Below are 23,894 nucleotides of genomic sequence, written 5' to 3'. Positions count from 1 at the left end.
ATAGAACATAATAATACGGATAGAAAATCAAGTGGACTTAAGTGTGTCTTGAGTATGTGTAGACTCAAGAGTCTCAGAGAGATGAGTGAAATTCTAGAAGGGCTTTCCAAACACAGCTGGGACACAAAACCACTGTTTTTTCAAGATGAAGTTTATGGGAGGGATGAGATTACTGAGTGGAAGCGCACCTGCAGTTCTCAGTAACGGCTTGCAATACCGGGAGCTGGGTGCCCAATTTGTGGGTGTCCCCAAGCTTTGAAGGAAACAGACTTGAACTATCCGTCAGTTATACTTACTGTTGTACAGTAATGTTGTATTTAATTATTCCTCTGCCTTGGGACCTCACAAGTCACCTCAGGAGTCCAGAACGACCTTTTTGCCTCGATGCTTACTTGATTTCTGGGATGTTTCCCTTCCTCCAATGTAGTTGGACTGGTCTTGTAGGGTCTTACGGATGTTTTCATGTAATATAGTCAGCCACCTCAGAGTGCTACAACGTCAGTCATACCCTCCCCTTACCTCCTGTCATGTACTATAATTTTTGGACTTTCCAGCTTATCTCCTAAAGACCATAATTTGATGAAGGTGTGTGTTTTAGAAGAATGTTACTTTATAGCATGCAGTCAATAGAGAGGGCAGACTATGACATCCTGCAGGACACTTTGCTCTTAACATTTATTATTGCTTGCAGTTAGTGGGGATCGGTGACCCAGGTGGTCCTTTCCAAGCCTGTGTTCTGGTGCACACACTGAATTCGTTAGCTGGATTCAAAGCCTATGCGCTTAGCATTTATCTGAAAGTAGTCGAAGAGCTGTCTTCCCTCAGAGGATAAATCTCTCGCATCTGCACTTCCACTCCTGCCAACTCAGGAAGCACACAACTGGCGTTGGAGCGCACAGGCATATGTGAGATGGCGGTGCAGAAGCTGAACGGCAATGCCAGCAGTGAATCTGGTGCTACCTTAACAAGGACAACAGAAACAATAATACATACAGTTCTGTGCATAATCTATCAGCTATGTATAGATTACAGTGGCTCTGCAGAGCTACGGTTAAAACATAGAAATTAAACACGTGGAGTGAAGACCTGCTTGGAACATACCTGCACTTGCTGTCATCTCCTATGGCAAACCATAATAATAGTAAAGATACAGTATACTAATAGTGAAGTTATAGTAAAGATATTCAGCGTTGGGCAACAAATCTTCAGGCTTGTACTTGTAGAAACCCATGCTGCCATATTTTTACTGATACAGTTAGCAGTGGAAGCTAGAGATAAATTAGTATTGCTTATCCACAGTCTGCTGATACCTTCATGTTGCTCTGTGGATGTCCCTGGATGAATGAATCCTTCTAACAGAAAGGTGCATCATAGCACTTTGATGCAGCAGGCTGAATTTATGTTCACGTGAACATAAATTCAGCCTGCTAACATATCTAATGTTATCCTAACATATCTAATGTTAGATATGTTAGGATCAAAAATATTTGGAGCCATATACAGCATAGATGCTAGAAGACTCAGTATATTCTGTCATTTTAAAGCATCTTAATTATATAAATAATGTTGTGGAGATGTCTTACTCTAGTAAAAGAGTTAGATGAAAGAATAAAAAAGGCAGATTAAAAGAAGGTTGTGAATATGAGACCCCTAGTCATCTGATCTAACACATTTTCATAGACTTGGTTTTTAAAACAGATTTAGAGCAGTGGAAAATATGTCCCTATCCTGAGGTCTGTCATTGCAAATAGTGTTAACGTTTTTGTCAGGACTGAAAAAATCAAGAGGACTTGAAACTAATATTTTCTTTTTTACAATGAAAGGAAGCTCTAATATTATGAGTTGATTCTGGGGATTTTAAAAACAAGCAGAAAACTGTACACACACAGTAAGATGAAAAATTGTGTCACTGTTAGCTTACATATAATAGGACCCTAAAGGACAGATGTTCTGAGAGAACAGATATCCATTAGAACATGATTGAAGGGGGAGATTTTGAAATGTAGCCAGAACCTACAGATGGAAACTTTAAATAAATAAATAAAAATCAACTTATAAGTAGCCAATATAAATAATGCAGGGAATGCATAATATGTTCTCGATTGTTCAAACCAGCAAACAAACATGCCTCTGCATTCTGAACAATTTGCAACTAATGGAGCAGCTTTGCAATGAGGTTAGCTAAAAGGGAATCAGAGCCAGCCAGCCTCCTGGGCATTTGCAAAAGTAATGTCAGTAAAGAGCAAAGGCTTTCATTTGCAGAATTCATTTTTTGAACAGAGCTTTTTTCCTCTCTGGTATTGTAACAAAAATTAGTTTGAGGTTGCTCCATCCTAGATGAATCCTTGCCTATTTTGAAGGTAAATAAAGGAGAAAGGAGAGAGAGGGGATGTAGAAGGACATTGCATGTATGAGTGCATATGTGAAGTGATAAAAGATGGGTAAAAGTAGAAAGAGTCATCCCAGAAACAGCTTCAGCTACAGAACACCGCTAACTTTATTCTTTTTACAGAATCATCCTGAAGATATGCATTTTTCTGTTCTGTTATCAATGTAGTGCCCAGGTTGCGGGGTACGTACGCCACTAACCTGGCGGTCAGCTGTTTTCAGCCAAGGACATTGTACCTTAACAAAGGAAGTTTCGTTGGCAGAGTAACATGAAAAAAGACAGTCCCTCCTTTTGAGAGTGGCCCCTACAATAGTCCGCTGACTCACAGGTAACATCATCGGCAGCAGAGAACAGGGCAAGTGCTTTGCTAAGAAAAGTCACACATCAGAATAGTTTGGGGGATTGCTCATCTTAAGAAACCAACAGTAAAACTCAGGAAAATATTAATGTCCGAGCAACAACTGATACAGTTTTCTCCCAGAAAGAAAACACACACTGGCAGCTAGAGTTGACTTAACTGTGCTGATTGTGAAATAGAAAACGGTAAACTCATTAGCAGAAGCTTGTGTGTCAAAATTGCCTGCTGGCCTGCTATATGAAGAGAAAGAATTTAGCATTGGACACCAAGAAACAGAAGCCTTGTGTGAGGACAGACAAAATTGTGGTTTTCTCAGCGAATACAACTGCCTTTCTTTTGAACATGAATGTAACTTCCCAGTTTTTGTGTAGCATTCTTCCACGAAAGAGAGATTATTTTCAAATGGTTTTCATAGTGAAATTGTAAAATACTCCAGTAGCAGAATAATGGTCTAACTGTCTCTAATCATGTTACCTTCAGAGCTGTCCATCTCTTAATTTTAGACGAGGGGCATGCCCGTTGCCACCATTAGCTGTAAATCTACTCCTGTAGCCCCTTCCACATGAAATCCTCAGAGCATTCCTGCACTAGCAGCATTTCCCATTAGCAAAACCTGGGATCCCCAAACTTCATCAGCTTAGCCCCTGACCCAGGAGCACCTTGTGCGTTCAGTAACAAATGTAATCTGCTTTCCTGGTGCGGACTGAATTCCTGAACCCTAGTTCTTGTCTTTCAGCTGCCATGCCCTGAAGCAGTAGCCCTACAGCAGCCCAGGTGGCCCTTGCCGTCCCAGTGACCATGGGGCATATCCTGCCTCACTCTGAGTACGTACTTGCAGCCTGACCAAGTTCTTAAAATGTAGCCAAGCGATGCATACTTAATGGTGCTTCCAACTCTAATCCCAATTTACCTGGGTGGCTTCTTTCACCTCTCCTCCTATATATAGTCAGGTAGGCTACCTTCATATGAGATTCCTTCCCTGACTATAATCTTTCCCTTTTTTATAAACAGTATATCCATAGGAAGGCATAGAAGTCATTTGCATAATAGCATTATGGTATTTCTGTACTATTTTCCATTCCCTTAATACCTTGCTTGTTTTTTTGCATCACAGCTGTGCAGTTATACATTACCAAGAAAATATCTATATACATTAATTCTTTGCTCTCACATATTATTCTAGGAGTAAAGTACTGAAATTAGAGAAACTGATTTAGAAATCCATGTTATTAAATAAATGTTTACTGATAAACATTCTGATAGGGTTTTGATGCAAAAGTGAAGTTGCTGGCGAACATATGTCATAAACCAAAGAATTCACATTAATTAACAGAGAAGGGAGCAGACTTTGCATTTCCATATGCTAAAAAACAGTGCGAAATGAAGAAATTATTTTAAACAACATGCAGCTCATTTGTGAAACTTCGTATATAGTGAATTTGTCTGGCTTTTTAAAAACGGTTTCCATATTACTGTGAAAAAAATTACCATGCATAATTGAACTAACTTAATTTTACAAGTCTATGGGGCCAGATGGGATCCACCCGGGGGTACTGAGGGAGCTGGCGGAGGAGCTTGCCGAGCCACTCTCCATCATTTACCAGCAGTCCTGGTTAACGGGGGAGGTCCCGAACGACTGGAGGCTTGCCAATGTGACGCCCATCTACAAGAAGGGCCGGAAGGAGGATCCGGGGAACTACAGGCCGGTCAGCCTGACCTTGGTGCCGGGGAAGATTATGGAGCGGTTCGTTTTGAGGGTGCTCACGAGCCATGTCCGGGACAACCAGGGGATCAGGCCCAGCCAGCATGGGTTCATGGAAGGCAGGTCCTGCTTGACCAACCTGATCTCCTTCTATGACCAGGTGACCCACCTCGTGGATGAGGGAAAGGCTGTGGATGTGGTCTACCTGGACTTTAGTAAAGCCTTTGACACTGTCTCCCACAGCATTCTCCTAGAGAAGCTGGCGGCTCACAGCCTAGACAGGTCCACTCTTTGCTGGGTGAAACACTGGCTGGACGGCCGAGCCCAGAACGGAGTTAAATCCAGGTGGCGGCCGGTCACGAGCGGTGTTCCCCAGGGCTCAGTGCTGGGGCCGGTCCTGTTCAATATCTTTATCAACGATCTGGACGAGGGGATCGAGTGCTCCCTCAGTCAGTTTGCAGATGACACCAAGCTGGGCGGGAGCGTTGATCTGCTGGAGGGTAGGAAGGCTCTGCAGAGGGACCTGGACAGGCTGGATCAATGGGCCGAGGCCAATGTATGAGGTTCAACAAGGCCAAGTGCCAGGTCCTGCACTTCGGCCACAACAACCCCAGGCAACGCTGCAGGCTTGGGCAGAGGGGCTGGAAAGCTGCCCGGAGGAAAAGGACCTGGGGGTGCTGATTGACAGCCGGCTGAACATGAGCCGGCAGTGTGCCCAGGTGGCCAAGAAGGCCAACAGCATCCTGGCCTGTATCAGAACTAGTGTGGCCAGCAGGAGTAGGGAGGTGATCGTGCCCCTGTACTGGGCACTGGTGAGGCCGCACCTCGAATCCTGTGTTCAGTTTTGGGCCCCTCACCACAAGAAGGACATGGAGGTGCTGGAGCGTGTCCAGAGAAGGGCAACGAAGCTGGTGAAGGGCCTGGAGCACAAGTCTGATGGGGAGCGGCTGAGGGAACTGGGGTTGTTTAGCCTGGAGAAGAGGAGGCTGAGGGGAGACCTCATCGCGCTCTACAACTACCTGAAAGGAGGTTGTAGCGAGGTGGGGGTTGGTCTCTTCTCCCAAGTAACAAGGGATGGGACGAGAGGAAATGGCCTCAAGTTGTGCCAAGGGAGGTTTAGACTGGACATGAGGAGAAATTTCTTTACTGAAAGAGCGGTCAGGCCTTGGAACAGGCTGCCCAGGGAAGTGGTGGAGTCCCCATCCCTGGAGGTATTGAAAAGACGTGTAGATGTGGCACTTGGGGACGTGGTGTAGTGGGCATGGTGGTGTTGGGTTGATGGTTGGACTTGATGATCTTAGAGGTCTTTTCCAACCTTAATGATTCTATGATTCTAAAAAAAGGCTATGCCTTTTTGTTTTCTAGTTTCTGGCAATTTGGCTGGTCTGGGAATCGGTTTTGCCACCGTGTCCTATGGTACCAGGTGCTCTCAAGCACATTCATGCTCTCTTTTATAAGGAACGCTTTAGCAAAGCGCAGAGTAGGAGTACCAGGTAACTTGTCTAGGTTTGGTTTTGCTTTGTTTTTAACACAATGCCTACCACCACAAGATTTCAGTGTTCTGTATGGCAAACCTTGCTATACTTAAGCTTCCTTACATGAGTGGAGCAGGATGTCGAGACCTCCCTTTGTGCTATTAGTAGCCAGACTGATATGTTCAAGAAAGCTTAAGGGCAAGACTGTCCTTTGCTACAACAATAATGGCTTTATTTTTCAGGAGCTAAGAATATTTTTATTAATTTTGCAGCAGTAGCTGCATTGCTACCGTTTCTTCACTCAAAGCGGTGGTGGTTGCACATTAAAAATGTTGTGTTCCTGCAGTGCTGTCATCTTACTGTTGATGGATGCACTTGCATCCATCTCTCCAACTAACCATGGAGCTTGACTTCTCCAGCCACAAATTTACCTTATTTTTCACAGTGATCATCTACATTTTCTCTACTAAAACAATGTCATAAGGAAGAAAATGTTGGTTACATTGTTGATCAAATAGCATCACCAGCTAGCAGCAGCAACAGTTAAAGTTTATTAGACATCTCTTCTTAAACAGTTTATATTCTTATACGTGCTATTTTGAGTTTGCTAATAGGCCCCATAGCCAGCAGCACCAGCAGTTAAAGTTTATTAGACATCTCTTCTTAAGTGGTTTATATTCTTATACACGATATTATGAGTTTGCTAATAGGCCACATATCTTATTTATGCATTTCACACTCGTTCATGTACACCAATAGTTATGCTACAAACACATGCTTTCGCACATAAATAGGATCATTATTTGGAGCAAATCCAGTTTACAGATATTCTCAGTTAAGCAACAGCAGGTCTAATTTGAATAGTCAAACTGGAAGCCTCACGCTTTCATTAGCCTTTCATCAGTATTGTTCAGGTTCTGTTCAGAATCTGAACTAATATAAGGCTGCTCCGATAACGCAGATCTTTCTTCCTACTTGTGCTATGTAGTTTCACAGACAGGTAGCCCCGACCTCCGATTTATGGTTGCCTTTGCCATAATGTCACTTAATTATAAAACATCCCTTGGGGATGTAGTTATTGGGGTTTCCAAGAGGAGAAGTGAGACAGAGAAATATTAAGGAAAGTATGTTTTTAAGGGCATCTAAAACTGGTGGAAAATAGGTGCCAGTAAGAGAAATTCCTACATAGAAGTTAGGGTTGGCCTTAGTGGATTTTGCAGTTTTGACTTCCTCGGGAAGAGTTGGCAGCCAAATCTGGGCTTGCTGCCTTAGACACTGGCTGCCTGAATAAATGGGCACTCCTCCTTTGAGTATGATGCTATTACTGAGTTTATTCTCTGTATATATTTCTGTCTGCACTTTAACAACATTAATTCTTTTGAAATGTTTTTATTTAATTTAGTTTGAGGTCCTGACTTTTCTTGCTTGAAATCTTCAGTGATTATTTCTGTGGATAGTGAGAAAGTCCTCCCTAACTTAAGAGTAAAATATTTCCACGATAAGAATAAATAACACAAACACTGACCTTTCAGTCCCAAGCAGAGTGTTTGCTTAAGAACTTCACAGCTTCTTGCCTCAGTGCAGATTGACATTTTCAAGGTTGGTAAGTTGGTTATTTGGATGTAAATCAACATGGAAGGAAAAACAGTCTCAATAGTTATGATAGCAGAGTCCACTTTTTCTCTGTTTAATATAATATAATGGATAATATATCACATAAATTCACCATCAATGTGTAATTTAAATGATGGTTGCTGTTATGTATCAGTGTGGAGGTGTGGAAAGGGAGAGAGAGTTAAAATATTGAAAAATCTGCTACATTTAATAAAGAGGAAAAATATGCCTGTCAGGGAGTTTGCCAACTATGCCTTAAAGTATCTTTGCAACCAACTATCTGTGTTGATAGTATTTTAGGGATTAGAAGCAGGCCTTTGAATATGAGTCATTGTGAATTCTAATTAAGATGTGCTAGCATTTGATACAGAAAATTGAGAAAAACAAGGGTTGGTGTTTTTTTTTTCTTTATTAGCACTGCCCTTTGAAGACCCTGCATCTTTTCATATAGCTTTTCTGATAGCCAGAAAGGTCAGCAGTTTGCTCTGACCAACCGTAACAACAAGCAAACTGCCTGCACTCCTTGTTCTTAGTTTAGCCAAAGCTTCTTTCAGGTCTTCCACAAATCTTTAGAAATTTATTCTTGACATAACCAGGATCACTGGTGTACAGCTATCATGGCTTCAGTTTAATGGTAGTTTTAACCTAGGAGCAGGGCGGCCGACGATCCAGAGAACTTTGCAAGGAGCTTTTGCACATGGGCACAGCAGAAACCCTAGAGGAAAGTGGCAAAGTCTTGTATGACGTTGAGATGAGGAGAGCAACATGAGATCCCAACCTTCCTGACACTGCTGGTTCGCTGAGATTTGAACAGATCCGTCGTTTGTATCGAGACACTCAACAGTGCTGGCATGGGCTTTGCTGCTGAAAATATCAGCGCGTAAGAGTAACGCTTAAAATTTCACAGCCACTGAAAGAGCCTTCAGCACCAAGACTTACAGTGCCATTAGGAGAATGACAAGTCTGGCTTTGATTCAGCTCACACGGTTGACGTGTTACGGCAATGTGGCCCTACTGAACAACCTCGTACTGTATTATTCTCCATCTTGCCATTAGTAGATCTTCTTTTTGGAGACACGGGCAAGTTGTTACGCCAACTATTGCTGTTCTGGGCAGATAAAACTGTTTATTTAGAGGCTTCTCAGCTTATTCTATGCTTCTGACACTCAAGGACCAGTGACTAATTCAGAGTGAATGTTTTGTTAAATGTGACTGTTTATAAAATCATACTCACTGTGTAAGACGCACTGCTTCTGAATTCTTTATGGTCACTGCAAACCTTGCTTGTGCAACCACAGTTGGCCTTCATTGATCTGTTCAATAAACTTCTAATCCTTACATGGATAGGGCTCAGAAAACACTTTCCTGCTATTCTGTTGTTACATACAGATGTAAGCACGTACAGACCGGTCTGTACTGGAAGTTGTTCCAAATCAAGCTGAAGCTGAGACAGAGCATACAGTTTTTCTTACATCCCAGAAGACTTTGAACATGGTATTTCTGAAATTGTATATCTTGAAAGATGGGAGTGCTAGCCTTTCATTTTTCTTGTCAACGCAGAGTGTTGCTTGAACAAGGCAGCAGATTTGACGTTATGATTGATAACCCTTTCCCCATGCTCTGCTGATGGGTTGTATGTGTGAGAACATTGCCCTTGGAGACTTTCCTGCCTGTCCATCTGCAGGAGTTAGCAGTAACGGCCTGGCCTGCAACACAACTTTTCATGGATGAAGCCTTCAGACTCAGCTCCCTCTTCAAACTCCTTCGGAGCATCGTCTTGTACTGCTTTCCTGTTACTCGCTGCAGCACGATGGTGTGTGTTCTGGGTTTTGCCCCTTCACAAAGTGAGGGATGCCAGGCTCTGGCAAGGCCACCTTGTCTTTCCGTAAGGGCAGGTATTGGGGAGATCATAGCCTAAATTAATTCCAAAGGTAGCCCTGAACTCTTACCAGGACTGATCTATTACATACTAGCCCTTGTCTTGAAACTACTGTTAATGACAGAAAAGAAGTGGTGTGGTACTTTCTACATTTGCTAGATACACGTTAGGCCCTCCTGGGACTTTCCCACACTTTTATTTATTCAGTCTGTCCCGTCCCCACCTCAACCCTGGAACTTTTTGTTAAACATCTAGAAAAAGAGCCTTACAGAGTACATATATATTCATCTGCTTTAAAATCATTGGCAAGGCTCCGTCCTAAATATCAAGGCAAAGCCAACACCATCTCCTTCAGTCTCTGAGACCTGCAAGTCAGCAGAGTGAAACAGCCCACTGCCTTTTATTAGACGTTATGCACTTGACAGCCAAGTCAAATGCCAAGCTGAGGAGAGCAGTAATTCAATTCTTGATTGAGTAATACACTGAATGTGTCGTTCCTGTCCGCCAGAGAAAGTGTGACCTCTCCAGTGAGGTCCATCTTGAAATAAAAGGTACCCCCTTGGAGGTCACTAGTTTTTCAGGGTAATGTTGGCAGTGTCTGAACCCCCCTCCACCACTCTGTTTCGTTTTCCAGAGTTTTCAGCAATACGGCTTAGGAACTGGGAAATAAATGAGAGTCCATATCTATGCTGTCCCCAGAAAGACAGTAGACATATAGTTGCTCTGAAGGCCTCTCATCAAGGAAGTAAAGAGAAAACTGGTTTTAAAACCAGTTGTGGGGAAACTAGCCTTGAAGCAAGCTACTGTACATAATTACTTCACTGTGGTTTTAAGGGTTGCTGCCCTAACCACTTTTCCTCCAGCTTGAGTTAGGTTGTCTTTAGTATTTGCAGTAATTAATTGCCTTAAAGCATGAAGACACTCCCTTCCTAGCCCACCCTGATGTATGGGGACAGTGCATGCCTGCCTTCTCCTCATGCTAAGCTTTTTGAACTTGAGCTAAGAGCTTCATCCTTCTACTGTGCAGCAATTCGGTGAAATCTCCTTCATCCTTTGTGCAGAAAACACATCCTTCTACTGTGCAGCAATTCGGTGAAACCTCCTTCATCCTTTGTGCTACGGAGTGAGGGAATATCTTATTGTCCTGTGCTGCATGGAGGATGCACCTACACGCAGCCTTTAAAAGCAGGCAGAGCTCAGACAATTACATTGAGATTACGGGAAGATAACCATGAGGACCTGCTTCAGCCACTAAACTTTGGTGGGCTGAAATGAACTGTATCTTAATTGTGCTTTTGTTATGCAAACTACATCAAAGCCCCTGAAGTTGCTGCTTCCTTACTTTCTATGTACAAGTCATTTTTACTCTACCAATATATTACTTTGCAAGCAGAAACTAGTCTACCTGGGACTACATTGCCTTTGCATTTTAAACTCGGCACAGCCTTGAATGGTCAGGGTGTAGCATCAGGCTTCCTAATTAAAGCACTTTAAAGTGCGTCTGTACTATGGTCCAAACAGCCTTCAGAGGTGAATCAGAGGGTACAGCAATCCTATGATTGCTGCAAATGTGTGAGAGACATTATGTTCAGGAATTTGCTTGTTCTCCTGGTGATAATTTCCATGTATACTTTTTTTTACTCCAAGTAAAATTTGAAAACAAGCTGATTTTTTAACTTCAATGTATTTTTGCTTAAATGTACAATTCATGTTATAATGGGTGATAACCATATTAGCTTATTTCTAGTGGGAAAGTTTTTAAATTGAATTTCACTATCACGTAGATTAAGAGTTTGGGGTCTAAACACGTGCCAAGAGTTAGCCAATTTATTTCATGATGTTAAAATTTCCACTTTCCTTTTTGGTAGTTTGGTAGTTAGTCTCAGGATCAATGCAAGATTTCTCAAAGGGCACTGAAGTCTGCTGACAGTGAATCTATGCAGTGAGGAGAAAAGCTTAATTTCGGCCTTTGAATAAGCAGGTAAACAAACACAACTAAATGGCAAAAGGTAACAATGAAACTGTTCTAGGGATCAACTACCAGATTGACCAAGACATAATGTGCCGAAGTAGGATTAGTTAAAATGTCTGTATTCGTAAATTTATAAGTAAAATGAAACTATAATAATTCAATTTCCATCCATACAGAAATTCCTCAAAATTTTTTGCTTTGCAAAGTACATTTTAATAGTGTAGTAGAAATTTGCTGACAGCTGTATGGCAAAGGGCATCCCCGATAGCTTGAGCCAGATGCCTGAGACACCTGGTTGATTAGAAGCAGGGCAATAAATGTCTGCAGCTGAGAGCTGCTCGGAAAGGAGGAGATTGTTCTGCTCTTCCCTTGGCTTCCCAGTGTTGTGAGTGTCTCCTGGACTGCTCTGGCTGCAAGGAGGCAGAGGTTGCTGAATATTCAAGAAAAAAATTAGGGATGGGTGTTAAGGGTGAGTGAATTACTAGGAAATTAATTTGTGTGTACTGACCAGGTGGTGAGGAGTAGGTCCTTGCAATGAGAGGAGTCTGGTTCTGCACTGTAATGATTGTGAATCAGAACGTTTGCTCACTTTACATTAGATTGCCAAATTCCTCCTTTTAGCTGTGTTACGAGGTTACAGATCCATCAGATATCAAGTACTAGTCATGTAAAATTAATCTAAAACACCTTAGTGTTTCTAAGGGTCATATAATGTCCACTGAATGTAAACCCATGGAGTAACTCCACTCTACAAGCTCAGCTTCAGAGGTCAAAAGCTGCTCAAGCTATGAAAGCATTCAATCTAGTTGTCCATGAACTGTGTATTCATGATTTCAGAGCATCTCCTAAGCCATCTGCACCTAATCATTGTAAGAATATTTTCACAGTCTAAATTGTGATTGTCAATGGGAAACATTGATATAAAAGAACTTAAACCACGTGCCTAAAATGCGTAACTGCTTGCTGTTGTAAGCAGCTTGTTAAAACTGCACTGCACGTCTTCTTCTAGGATTGGGACTGGGATTCAGCCAGGCGATTAGTTTTAAAGAGAAATAAGTGATCACAAGAAAATTAGGCAAGAAGAAAAATCTCAGATCTCTTATCTTTTTTTTTTCCTGAAGAAACACATAATAGCAACCATTCCAACACAAAGACAAATTGAATACGCATGTCCTTAATTTAACATCTTATTCAACATGTTCCTCTGTCTTTTTTTTCCTTTTAGATTTCTGAGGAGCCTTTGAAATGTTAAAAAGCAAACTAGACCAAAGCAAAACATGAACAGAAAACACTTTAAAAAATACAATAGGTAAAAACATCATTGCCATTGAAGGTGACAAAGAGCAATTGGAAAATTACTTTCCATGCCTCTGTTGGCCCTATTGGAAGGCTTTGCTGTGATATATAGCACTGGTTTTAGGATAAACCGTAATTTTATCTGAACAGATATAACTGATCTGCACCAATTGTAATTTTTTCTTACACATTTGGGATAAACAAAGGCCGGATCGCTACTCGGTTAAACAGGATAGAACCTCATACGTATAAAAGCTGCCTCACCTATCAGCCTCTCTGGGATATAGATGGCTGATGTAGATTTTTTTGGAGCCAGCAGCACCGCTGCCATCAGCTTAACCCTTCTGCTGGCTTCTTGCCTCTTTGCCATCTTCCTGATTGTCCCTTACCTCCCTGCCGTCGGCTTCAGCAGGACCTCTGGGAAGACCCAAGTAAGGCTAGATACTTTAGATGATGACTGTTGAAAGGGAGAGACATTGAAAAGGAACGTAAATTAGCTCTTTTAGAATAGAGTTTAAAATAAATTAATTTACTGTTGTATACTTATATTTTCTCAGTTTCATCTAAGTGAAGAGGTACTGTATATATTGAGTAGCACCAACACGGTAGAATTGAGTTAATTGTTATTCCAGTATGAGTGCAATTTATATTTCTTGCTCCCTTTTTCAACACAGAGGTATAAATTCTGGTCAGTGCCATTGTTTTATTTAGAAAGCTGCAACAGCAGGGCTGGGCTTTCTTGCCCTTAGCCAGGTTGTTTCAAGCGCATCTCCTGCTTTTTCTGGAAGGTCTGAAAGCGGCTGCATGGTTAGGCTGTATCTCCCGTGCCTAGGAGGGTCAGCAGGAGCTGCTTGCTCTTGTAGAGGCAGGGGAAACAGCAACTGAGCTCTGTGCTCCAATTTAAAAAATGAAGCAAACCCAGAATATAACCAGGGGCTAAAAACAAGGGATGTGTAAATAATCCCAGCTTGGACAAAACAAGAAGGTTGTTCAGTTTACTTATTTGGCTAGAAATGTTGCAAATTTCATCTGAAATGGTATTGCAGTTTTGTAGCACACTGTGGGCAGGCTGGGGTTTCCTGGTAATTCTGCTAGGTAAGGCCGTCAGGGTTGGCTTGTATCTCTTTTGCAGGCTCTGTTGTGTTCAGGTTGCCAATCTGTTTTGTTCTGCTATTCCCAATGACTTTACTTTGTAAACAGTTCCTCTTTATCACACACTTTAGTGAATGCGATGATTGTTATTAGATCTTTGTTATTCTTGCAGTCTTTGCCCACAGGTTGTATTTTACAAATCTCTTAATATTCCTGTTGTTCTTGAATATTCTCCCCTCTGCCTGCAGATGTAAGTGCAGTGTCCAAAATTGGACGGGTTGTCTCACTGGGAAGCACCGGTCCAGAGCAAAGCCAGGATTTCTTCCTGTTCCTCACAGACAGTATTCCAGGTTTACATTGCAGCCTTTAGCTGCCATCCTCTGCAGTCTCCCCAGTCTTTCTGTTCAGTGCTGAGCAAGTCCATCCCCATCCTGTACTTCTTACACGCAGTACTTTGTACTTGTCCTTCTTCACTTGCCATCTGGTGCACCGGGTCTCCCACATGGCTTCTGGTTCGGGAGAATATCTAACATATACTATGACAAAATAAGAACAGAAATCTGAATTCAGCTGAGTTAAGTTCTTGTCGTTTAAATTGTGACGTGCCTTCATTTGGGTGCCAGGTTTGTTCTCTTTCTTTCTGTTGATTTATGATAATGTTTTTTCTTAATTATCTTCTGTTTTCTAGTTAAAGGATAATAGACTAAGAATGAGCACTCACTCAAAAAAAAAAAAAAATCTCCTTGAGCAGGATTGATCTTAATACCCCTCAGCACTGTTAAAGCTCCTAAGAGCCACTTCATAGTACAGGCAGTTTCTTAAAGACATTGGGCCAGCCCAGGTGCCAGTTTGGAGAGAGATGGGAAATTCCATTTCTGTCTGAAACCAGGGTAAAATCAGCCGGGGCGAGTCCAGAGTCAGGCAGTGATCAAATGACCTTGCTTTTCTTCTGAGGTTAATATGAGGAAGTCTTTCGAAGAACAAGGTAGGGCTGATGATAACAGTGCCTGTGCGCTACATTTGTAGCACTTGTGATGAGCAGGTGCTTTTTTAAAGCAATGTGTGCTAATTACAGAAACGGTCTTGGGGGAAAAAAGAAAAGGAAAAAAAATAAGGAGGATGTTCAGTAAAAATCCCACCCTTAAAGCAAAAAAAGAAAAAAAGGTGAGGAACAGCTAAGGATTATGTTGGAAGAGAAAGGAGGAGAAAAGGATGGTGAAAAAAGCTGAGTATGAATCAAAAGTGTCATTGTGACGGGGAAAAACATAAAGGCAAACATAGTCCTGGTGTATGTATGGAGCACAGCCTGCAACAAGGACAAAGTAATCGTTCTGCTCTGTGCAGGGGCACAGCAGCCCAGCTGGGGTCTGTGTCCGGACCGGGGCAGTGCCTTCCAGGAGAGCTGTGGGCCAGCTGCGGGGAGCCAGAAGAGAACGGTAAAATCAACCCGAGGTCTAGAAAATACGCCCTGCAGTGCTAAACTGATATTATTTAGTATGAATACGAAAGAAGGGAAACTTGAAAACAGTCTTGCGCTACGTGAAAGGCTACTTCAAAGGGGAAGATAGTTTATTCTTTTTATCCATAATGGATGGCATAAAATTAATGGGTGTAAATTGCAGTAAGGAAGGTTCATATTGGACATTTGGGGAGACAGGGAGCATTAACAGTTCAAGTAGTGAATAAGTTGCCTGAGGCCAATGTAGAATATCCCAAAGGGTGGATGTCTCTCCAAAGACTTAAACAAACATGGATCAGGAATGAAAGCAAGCTCTGATCTGTCTTGGAGCAGGAAATGGACTTGATGACCTGTTGAAGTTCCAAGCGACCTGGTGATTGCTCTGAGATCATTAAAATAGAAGCCTTGACCCTGCTTTTGTCTTAACATACCCAAACCAGCAATGAGCATAGAGAGGAAAAGAATATTTGTGTGGCTGAGAAGAAAAAAAGCTGAGGCTCCCCAAAAGAGCAGTTGAAGCGGAAGGTGGGCAGGCAAAGGGACACTAATAGTCCAGTCTTTGGGTAAGCTGAGATTTTTCTTAAAGCACTTTTCTAGTGCTTTATCCCTGCAAAGAACATCGCCAGGTTACTCAGTAGTACACACAGGTACCCATGCAATTTTGAATACGATTTTGCTTTCAACTGTAAATCAGTGTATCAAGACAGCAGGTCACTTTGCTCCAATTAAAGTTTCAGGACGGTAGCGCTGATGGTGGGGGGGGAAGTGAAGCCTTCCCCTGTTCCCATTAAGGTAACTTGTATTTCCCAGTTTTTTATTTCTGTTTTTTATGAGCATAATGGCTATGCTTACCAGGAGCTTCTCAATGTACTTGCTAATGAGAGAAAGAAAATAGATTTGGGATTGTTTTTAGAAATCTTTGGATTAAGTGTTTCTATTTTCAAGTGACTTGCCTCCCTCTCTGTATACTAATAGTAGATTCACAAAAGCCTTTCTAATTTGCCAGTGGCCTAAGTAGCCAAATTGTTTTCTGCTGCTATGCATTTTATTGCTGTAGTATTTTTTTTACCAATTTTTCCTGCATAACCAGATGTGCAAGAAATTTGAGGTGAAAGAGCATGAAATGGAGCGAATCCCTCTGAGTTTTGCCAGCTGCTACTTCAGCTCTGTAGCAGGGACTTCTCCTGGATGAATAACCTGGGAGGGGTTGGGGAGAAGGAAGGCACTTGTGACTTGGGCATCAAACTGTCTTTCTGCAGCAATGACTTAGAGTAGAAAGTATGTTGCAAACAGCAATAACAACTGCCAAAAATACTGACCCGTGCAGAAGAAGATAAAGGTCAGGATGGGTTTTATTCCTTGGGACGCTGAGCACCAGCATGGTCTGAGAAGTGCTGGCTTTGGGGAGGAAGAAGCATGGCTACGCATGCTGCGGTGGGAGGGCTCGTGTGCTGTAGTGTGTGCCTGTTGGCCTTTTGGCTGGCACCACGAAGGGCCTCGCTTCTGTACTGAACTTGGGTTTTTTCCATTATTTTGTTCACCTACTTCCTGTTCTTCAGATTTATCATCCTGATCTTGCATAATTTTAAATACTTATTTTTATTAACAGGTAGAAATCATAAATTGGGATATACTCACTCTTGCTAGCAGAGACTTTCCCTTTTCTTTTTCCCAAACACAGCATTCACAAGATAATGTGTATAGTATGAGTGTCTGGAAGGGGCAAGGCAGATGAAGCAAAGCCTGTGAGCTCACAGTGCCTTCAGCTGCAAGCACCTATACTGATAATGTTTTGTAACAAGCTAACTGCATCTAGGTTTGTGGTTTTGCACAAAATTGTGTCTTTGTTTGAGATCGGTCTTTCTATATTTACTTCTTTGGTTAAAATGAAAACCTCTGTTGCATGAATGCTGGAATGAATTTCAGCACAGTGTTTGGATTACTCCCAGAGGAGCAAACCATAAGCAAATCGTTTCTTTAAAGAATCCAGCTTCTCTTAGTTTGTATTCAATTACATGGTTATTTTCCGGTGGGAGAGACAGAATCTCTGCTGCTTGTCTGGCTGCTTTCCTTCATCTGCTTGTAGAGGGCGCTTTAATTCCACCCAGGCGGTTTGTTCGTGTTCTTGAAGCCCGTCTGCCTGGGGTAGGGAGTTACTGGCTCACACCTGAGCTGAAGATTTTTGTACGCTAGCATGTAACTGAGATTATACATCAGCAGAGGCATTCTTCATTGTGCCTCTAATATACCCCCGCCTCCGCTATAACGGCGCATCTTCACTGCGGGGAAGGGCAGGGTGCTACTCCCGCACCTCGTCATGATTTCCAGGTTTAGACGTGCTCTTTCATCTCTGCTGCACTTTTGCTAAGAATTCAACCCGTATGTGATTTAGATTATATCTGAGTCATGCTATGTCTGTAATGAGAGAGTCTGATTGGGATTCGTTAGTCAGGACTACGCTGGCCTTCCTGCTCAAACAGGGGATTCAACCTCTCATCCGTTTCTTATTCTTTGTGGTTGGGAAGTAAGAATTTCTCAAGCTGTTTGAAAGATGGACTTCGATTTAATCTTTTTGAAGAGCACTTACGTGCAACTGAGAAATCAGTATAAAGGCTGCATAGTAAAAGAGGAGCAACCTCCTGCCAAATGGACGTACAATCCAGCTAGTGTGAAGAGTGCAATGTAACCTATTTTAGCTTAAAAGAATAAAAATACTTCTGAAAGATCCTGAACTAGCAGTGCTTTCATCCTCAAAAAACGTAGAGTACACTCCTCAACGATGTGCACCATCATTCTGCGGGTGGATGCAGCTGCAGGCATCTTTACTGACTGATGAAGATGTAACGATATTTATGATCTGCCTGGGGTCATTTTCATCCAAAGCTACTACTCCAAGGCCTTGCCACACATCTGTTGCTGCTTCTTGCTCCTTTTGGAGCTCACTTTTTGAATCATGAGATGTTCTTACTGTTCTTTCTTGTTTACACCTATCTTTTATTTTCACTTTTGACTTCTCACTCTCTTTCTCTGCCTTACCATTTCCTTCTACAGAAAGGAAAAGTCCACCGGTAGAGCACCATCACCAAAAGTGGGTTTCTCCCAGGAGAAAAGAGGTTCCTCCAGGCTCCATCAATAGTACAACATGCTGCTGTCCCCACCCTAGTGACATATAGATACCTATATAATGGATGATAGCAAAATTATTTAGTTGCATTCTGTTAGAAGAGCATGAATAACATTTTCCCAATTTTTCGTTCCTATAGGCTATCGCTCTGTGACACTGCAGCAAACTCTGCTGGAGTATGAAGAAGGCTCAGAAGTTCATGTAAGTGTACATCTTCACAAATGTGAATTGCAAAAGCAGCCGCTAGCTCTCTAGCCCTTTTAAATATGAAGGAATTGATACAATAGGAAACACTGACGGAAAAGGGATGAAAAGATTGCAGGGGCAGGAAAAAGATAAAAATTCACAAACAAGGTTAAAAAAACGCAGCAGGTAAGAGTAAATTGTCAGCGTCTGACTTCTTGGGAGCAGTGACAATTTATAACGGCAGTGAATCACCCAGGAGTCTAGAAAGAACGATAATGCATTGCTGACTTGCTGTTCCTGGTTTCTTTGTTATTTTGGAGGGGCTTTGCATTCAGCAAGTGTCAGGGCACAGCAAGGACCGGTGACTCACTGGGGGGCCGGGGCAGCTCACTGTTCCCCACCCCAGCGGCTGCAGACCGTGGGGCCTTTGAGTGTATTAGTACCCTCAGAGCCCTGGCATCGCGTTTTAGCACATAAATTTTCAAGCATTATTTTGTTGCGCTCTCAGTTTCTGGTGTTTTTAGATGCATTTGCAGATCTATTCTGCATTCCAAAAATAAACAGGGCATTAACTTAAGGTGTAGACAGCTCTGCCTGTGGTAATTGCATAGCCAATTTCAGAGTTGCACAAGGTTTACAAAGCCGTAAGAAGTTACTAAAGCATAGCTGAAATTATATAATCATATGGGCTGGTGCCGTATTGATTGATACTCTTACTGTGCAAGGTAAGACGAAGTATACTGTATCTACTGTAATGTTTTTGTCTGCCGTGCTTAATTTAAGTTTTATCCTAGATTTTACATATTCCATCGGTTATGAGTTAATTGTATATGCCACAGTCAAATGTATAATGAAGTTAATAGTATGCCTGATTCTGCGTCCACTACATGCTTGAAAACCGAAGAGGAATTATCTAAGAGGCTACCTTCTGCTGTAGGTCCCGGCTGTTTTGATACTAACTTGAACATTAATGTTATACGGTTGTATATACTCAACTGTATTTTCTCTTTTTCTTGGCTTAATGTGACTTTCTATAAGAAAAAGAAAAATCTTGTTTGCCCATGAGCACCATGGAAGTCAGATGGCCTGCTGCATATTTTAGCTTAGGTGCAATAAAGTGATTTCTGTTTGAAAAAAGTAAATCACTGGGGAAGCGCACTGCTGTAAGGTCTGTCAATGCAATCTGCCAGAGCGTAGGATTTGGGCTTGGAAGAATCCCATTGCAGTAATCCATTAATACATAGAATTACCTGGAAGGTTTTCAATACAAGGAAGTAATTAGATGAGATCCCAATTTTTAAATTTGTATTTAACATTTATGGCCATTTCTGGTACTTTATTTTCTTTTATTCACTGCCCTCTAGAGGTCTTGCAAATGAAATTAGACTAAAGGAAAAAACAAGGTTGCAGCAATGACTGTCTCTGCCTGGTGCTGCTACGTGCTGGTGTATACAATGTTTTAAAATAACTACATAGATGCTCCTAGAGCTAAATGCTGTTTTCCACACTCACTAGGAAGGAAAAAAATATTTACAGTGGGAGAAGTTCAGTTTTAATATAGTGACTCGCAGTGCCAGCTTTTATGAGTACAAAAGCCACCTGTATGACATTCCTCTGTAAGAGCCTACCTGCTTTATTACAGGTGATAAGACTCACAGCATAAAGTTATCAGTGCATCAAATGTTTGTCCATTTTAATATTTTCTCATTAAAAGCATTTTCAGGGAGAGATCATCTTTATAGATGAACTGCAGAAATGCTTCTGAACCTAAAAGTCTTGCTCTTAGCAACAGAACGGGTGAGGCCCAGTGTCCGTACAGCTTCGTGTCTCCCGGTTGGGCTCTGGGTGCCCTCGCAAGGCATTTCCCTCTCCCGGAGAGTCGGAACAACTGTCTTGTCAGTGGACTTTCCTTATATTTAATGAACGTGAAGTGTAACCTGCAGCACGTCCTCTTGTAGGGATGTTTGGGAATCGCTCTCCTCTATCTGGCTGCCTGCTTTCGTGAAGTGATTTGCATCTTAATAACTTTGATACTGCTATCAAAGACTTTTTGGGGAAGGACAAAAAGGCAGTGGCATGGTATGATTACGTGAACCTCGCTTCTTGGAGAAAGCCAGCTGAAAATAGAAATGTTGTTTTCAAAATACAGCAAGACTTCAGTTCAAGCTTTGCTGCACCCACTGGTGCTTGGTATCAATCTGAGAAATTAATATAAATTCATACTTAGCTCTTTCACCCTCTGTTCACTGGCAGTTGTCATGCGTTTCACTCAGCAGAGATGCCTGCAGTCCCATTGCTTAGCCAGTTAAGGAAATGGCAGCACTTCCAGGCTTTGTGTTTTATTGAGGAAAACACTATTCTGTACCTGTCCAAGTGTGCTTCTGCAAGTTGTTTTTTAAGACGTGTTTTATCGTTGAAGTGAAGCAAATTAAAGCTGGCTGGAGCAACGTCAGTGTCCTCCCCTGGCCGAGGAGGGCCAGACCCAGGGAAGAGCAGCCTTTAGCGGAGCCCCGTGCTGCTGTGCAAACGACCTGCGGTGAGCCCGCCGGGGGATTTTTTGCAGGGACAAAAGTGCGTTGTAGGGTGAAACAGTTAGTGCTGGGGACCCGACATCCACCCAACATGTACAAGAGATTTTGTGCAGGCTGGCTCTAGCCTGGTCCCCTGAAGTGGCTGTCCCTCAGCAGCTGGAACGGCCACGTCCTTCCCGGATTTCATAGTTTTATCCCCCAGGAATCCAGTTTTTGTGCTCCCAGACCTCTCTGCAATGCACACCAGTGTGCTGTAAAGTGGGGATGGTGAGGACAGTCACTTCAGAAGTGTACATCTGACCTGAACTGTAGCCCTCTTGTAGAGACACCTTTGATGTATCTGTATCTCTATCCTCAACAGAGGATTAAGATTAATCATGGATCTCTGATGCAGTAATTATGTAGCTTCCGTAGATTTATATATGATACTTATCTCCATGATTTGTCTCTCCTGTGTACATCCATAAATTTATTTTCCCTGTTCAAGATACAGTTATAGATAGTTTTATAGACTCTGCAATTCGAGCTCTCGTTGAATTGTATCTCAGCACTGGGCCATTCCTCCCCAAAGTGAATTTGTTCCTAAATTATACTCCCTAGAGGAGAGAAATCTTGTCAGCTATCACAGTTGTATAGTGGCACAAGTAAAGCCACGGAGATAACTAGAGCTGGCTCTTTTCACCAGTGCTTGGTGCCTAAGTAGGCACCCAGAATTAGGTAGCAGTTTTTGAAACTTAGCTGTGGGTGATGGATATGGAAAATGAATTTACATAGATCTGCAGCTTTGCATTCTTCTTCTTAATTTTCCAGTTGATTGGGGATTTGGTGCATCACAGAAGAATTTGTCTTTACCTATATGTAATGACAGGGTAGTATAAAACCTAAAGTTTTCATTAAAAGATACAACAGAGGTAGATTAAAAGGAGTTACCATTCGCCTATCACTCAGCTGATGAAGAACTTCACCACGCAGCCGCAAAGCAGCGACTGGCCATTTGTGGCCCGTTTTCTGTAAGTAGGTCCATTACAAAGCCGTGGCTGTAGTTGCAACAAGCTGATACCTTGTCAGTAATGTCCCAACGCTGCCTGTTTGTACGTTACTTATGTACATGTAGCCTTGCATAGATACTGACTACGCAAGTGCCTATAATTGAGAAAAGGACATTGCTGTGTACCTTGACAGAATGTAATAGATGCCTTGGAATGGCGCGCAGCATCTGTGTCTGCATTTATCCGTTTCTTGACATACGCTCATCTAGGATTTACAAAATAAAGCTTCGTAATTTCATATATATATATATATATATTTATGCATTGAAGTAAAATGCATCAAGAAAACACAGTTCTCCTAAATTCCTAACCTCTTGGCACTGTAATTCCTTACTGAGTCTTTGTTTAATATGAAAACAGAGCGCTAAATAGCTCCAATAGTGCCTAGCTCACTTGGCCGTTGATGCTTTTTTTGTTTTGTTGTCGCTGCTTGAGGCTCTAATTAATACGTAAATATGCAATTTGCCACATCTCAGTTGAGGTTATTCGGATGCGCAGCAGAGAATCTGTAGGCAAGGGGAGGGCTGGTGTCCCTAGCACAGCCAGCGATAACAACCCGGCGGGTGTGACCAGGAGCCTAGATGAGCTGGTAAACATTCATCCATGTGGGTGCAGAGTGACGGCAAGTATCGGGACGTTTGCTTGGGCTCTCGTTTATTCTCAGCAGTTGTATGGTCAGAAATAAAAAAGCTCCCAGTGCTGGAGCTGAAATATAATGGGATTATATCTGAATAACCGCTTTGTCTTTCATTATCATTTTAAAGGTCTGCTTTTCTATCAGTTCTCTTTGATTGGGATTTAAAAATGCTACTGGATTGTTTACCTTGATGGAGACCGAGATAATCCTTAGACTACTTGAATGACTTAAGTATTTGGAGCAATTTCTCAGAGCTGAGTGTCGGTTGAATTGATTTGTCTGGAGTCAAAGAGAGTTTTTTTACCTAAATGGGAGCAGAATTCCAGCGAGGTTGATTTTCTCAGAAGTCAGCTTTTCTGCTCCGTGATATAGTCCCTGATTTCTGTGTGGCCCCAGTGAATGCAGCACTCACTGATTTCTCTCCCCTGTTGCTGCTCCTGTGTTCAGTGCCTTGGCTGTGATCACCAGTGAAATTGTCACTTAGTACTAGCAACATCAATAACTTCTATGGTCGCTAACAATTCAGTGGAGATTACCAAACTGGAATTGGTAATTGGTAATAAATGGGTATTTCCTGCAATTTGGGACTCTTTAAATGGTCCCTGCTGTGGGAGAACAGCCCTGGATGCATGCTGTCCCTGCTCTCAGTACCCCCAGCAGCAGCTCAAAGTGCTTAAGTTGCATTTGGCGGAGTTTTGATAAGTGAGTCCAGCATTTGAGTAGCGCAGTGCATCATTCCTGCCTGCTTTCATGTGATGCTGTGCAAATGTTTGGGTTTTTTGTTTTGGTTTGGTTTTTTTTAAGGAAAGGTTTTCATTTTTAATGCTGTAGGAATTTAGCAGGAATCCCCATGCTCGCAGGGTTCACGCAGGTTTGGTGGAGCAGCCTCGCCTAAGCTCCCGGAGACAGACCAGCGGGCGGTCGAGGTGCTTCCAGGGGAAGTTCTGTTTGCCAGCAGCACCCTGTCTGCGCGCTACCTGCCCTCGGGCCAGTTGTCTCCAGAGCCCCCAGAGCTGTGGGACACTTGCGTGTAGCAGAGAGCCCCGCTGCGTGACAGTGGGTCTTCTGCTGTTGGTGACTGAAGATCGGAGTTGCTTTCTCCAGAGAGGCACGATACTTATTAGCAGCAAA

At 42.4% G+C, this 23,894-nt stretch overlaps 1 protein-coding gene across 2 annotated transcripts in view; it reads left to right on the top strand.

The window, feature by feature from the left end:
- Window positions 1–23,894, top strand: part of PCDH15 (protocadherin related 15) — an 827,781-nt gene that overhangs the window by 327,782 nt on the left and 476,105 nt on the right. For both annotated transcript variants that reach the window (XM_075154074.1, XM_075154076.1), the window contains one exon: window positions 18,500–18,561. The gene's annotated coding sequence lies outside the window, so the exon portion shown is untranslated. The remainder of the gene's footprint in view (window positions 1–18,499; window positions 18,562–23,894) is intronic.

This window comes from Calonectris borealis, chromosome 7 (assembly GCF_964195595.1).
Source record: "Calonectris borealis chromosome 7, bCalBor7.hap1.2, whole genome shotgun sequence".
Lineage (NCBI taxonomy): Eukaryota > Metazoa > Chordata > Aves > Procellariiformes > Procellariidae > Calonectris > Calonectris borealis.
Note: the sequence above shows the minus strand (reverse complement) of the source record. Positions and strands in the feature narration are given on the sequence as shown.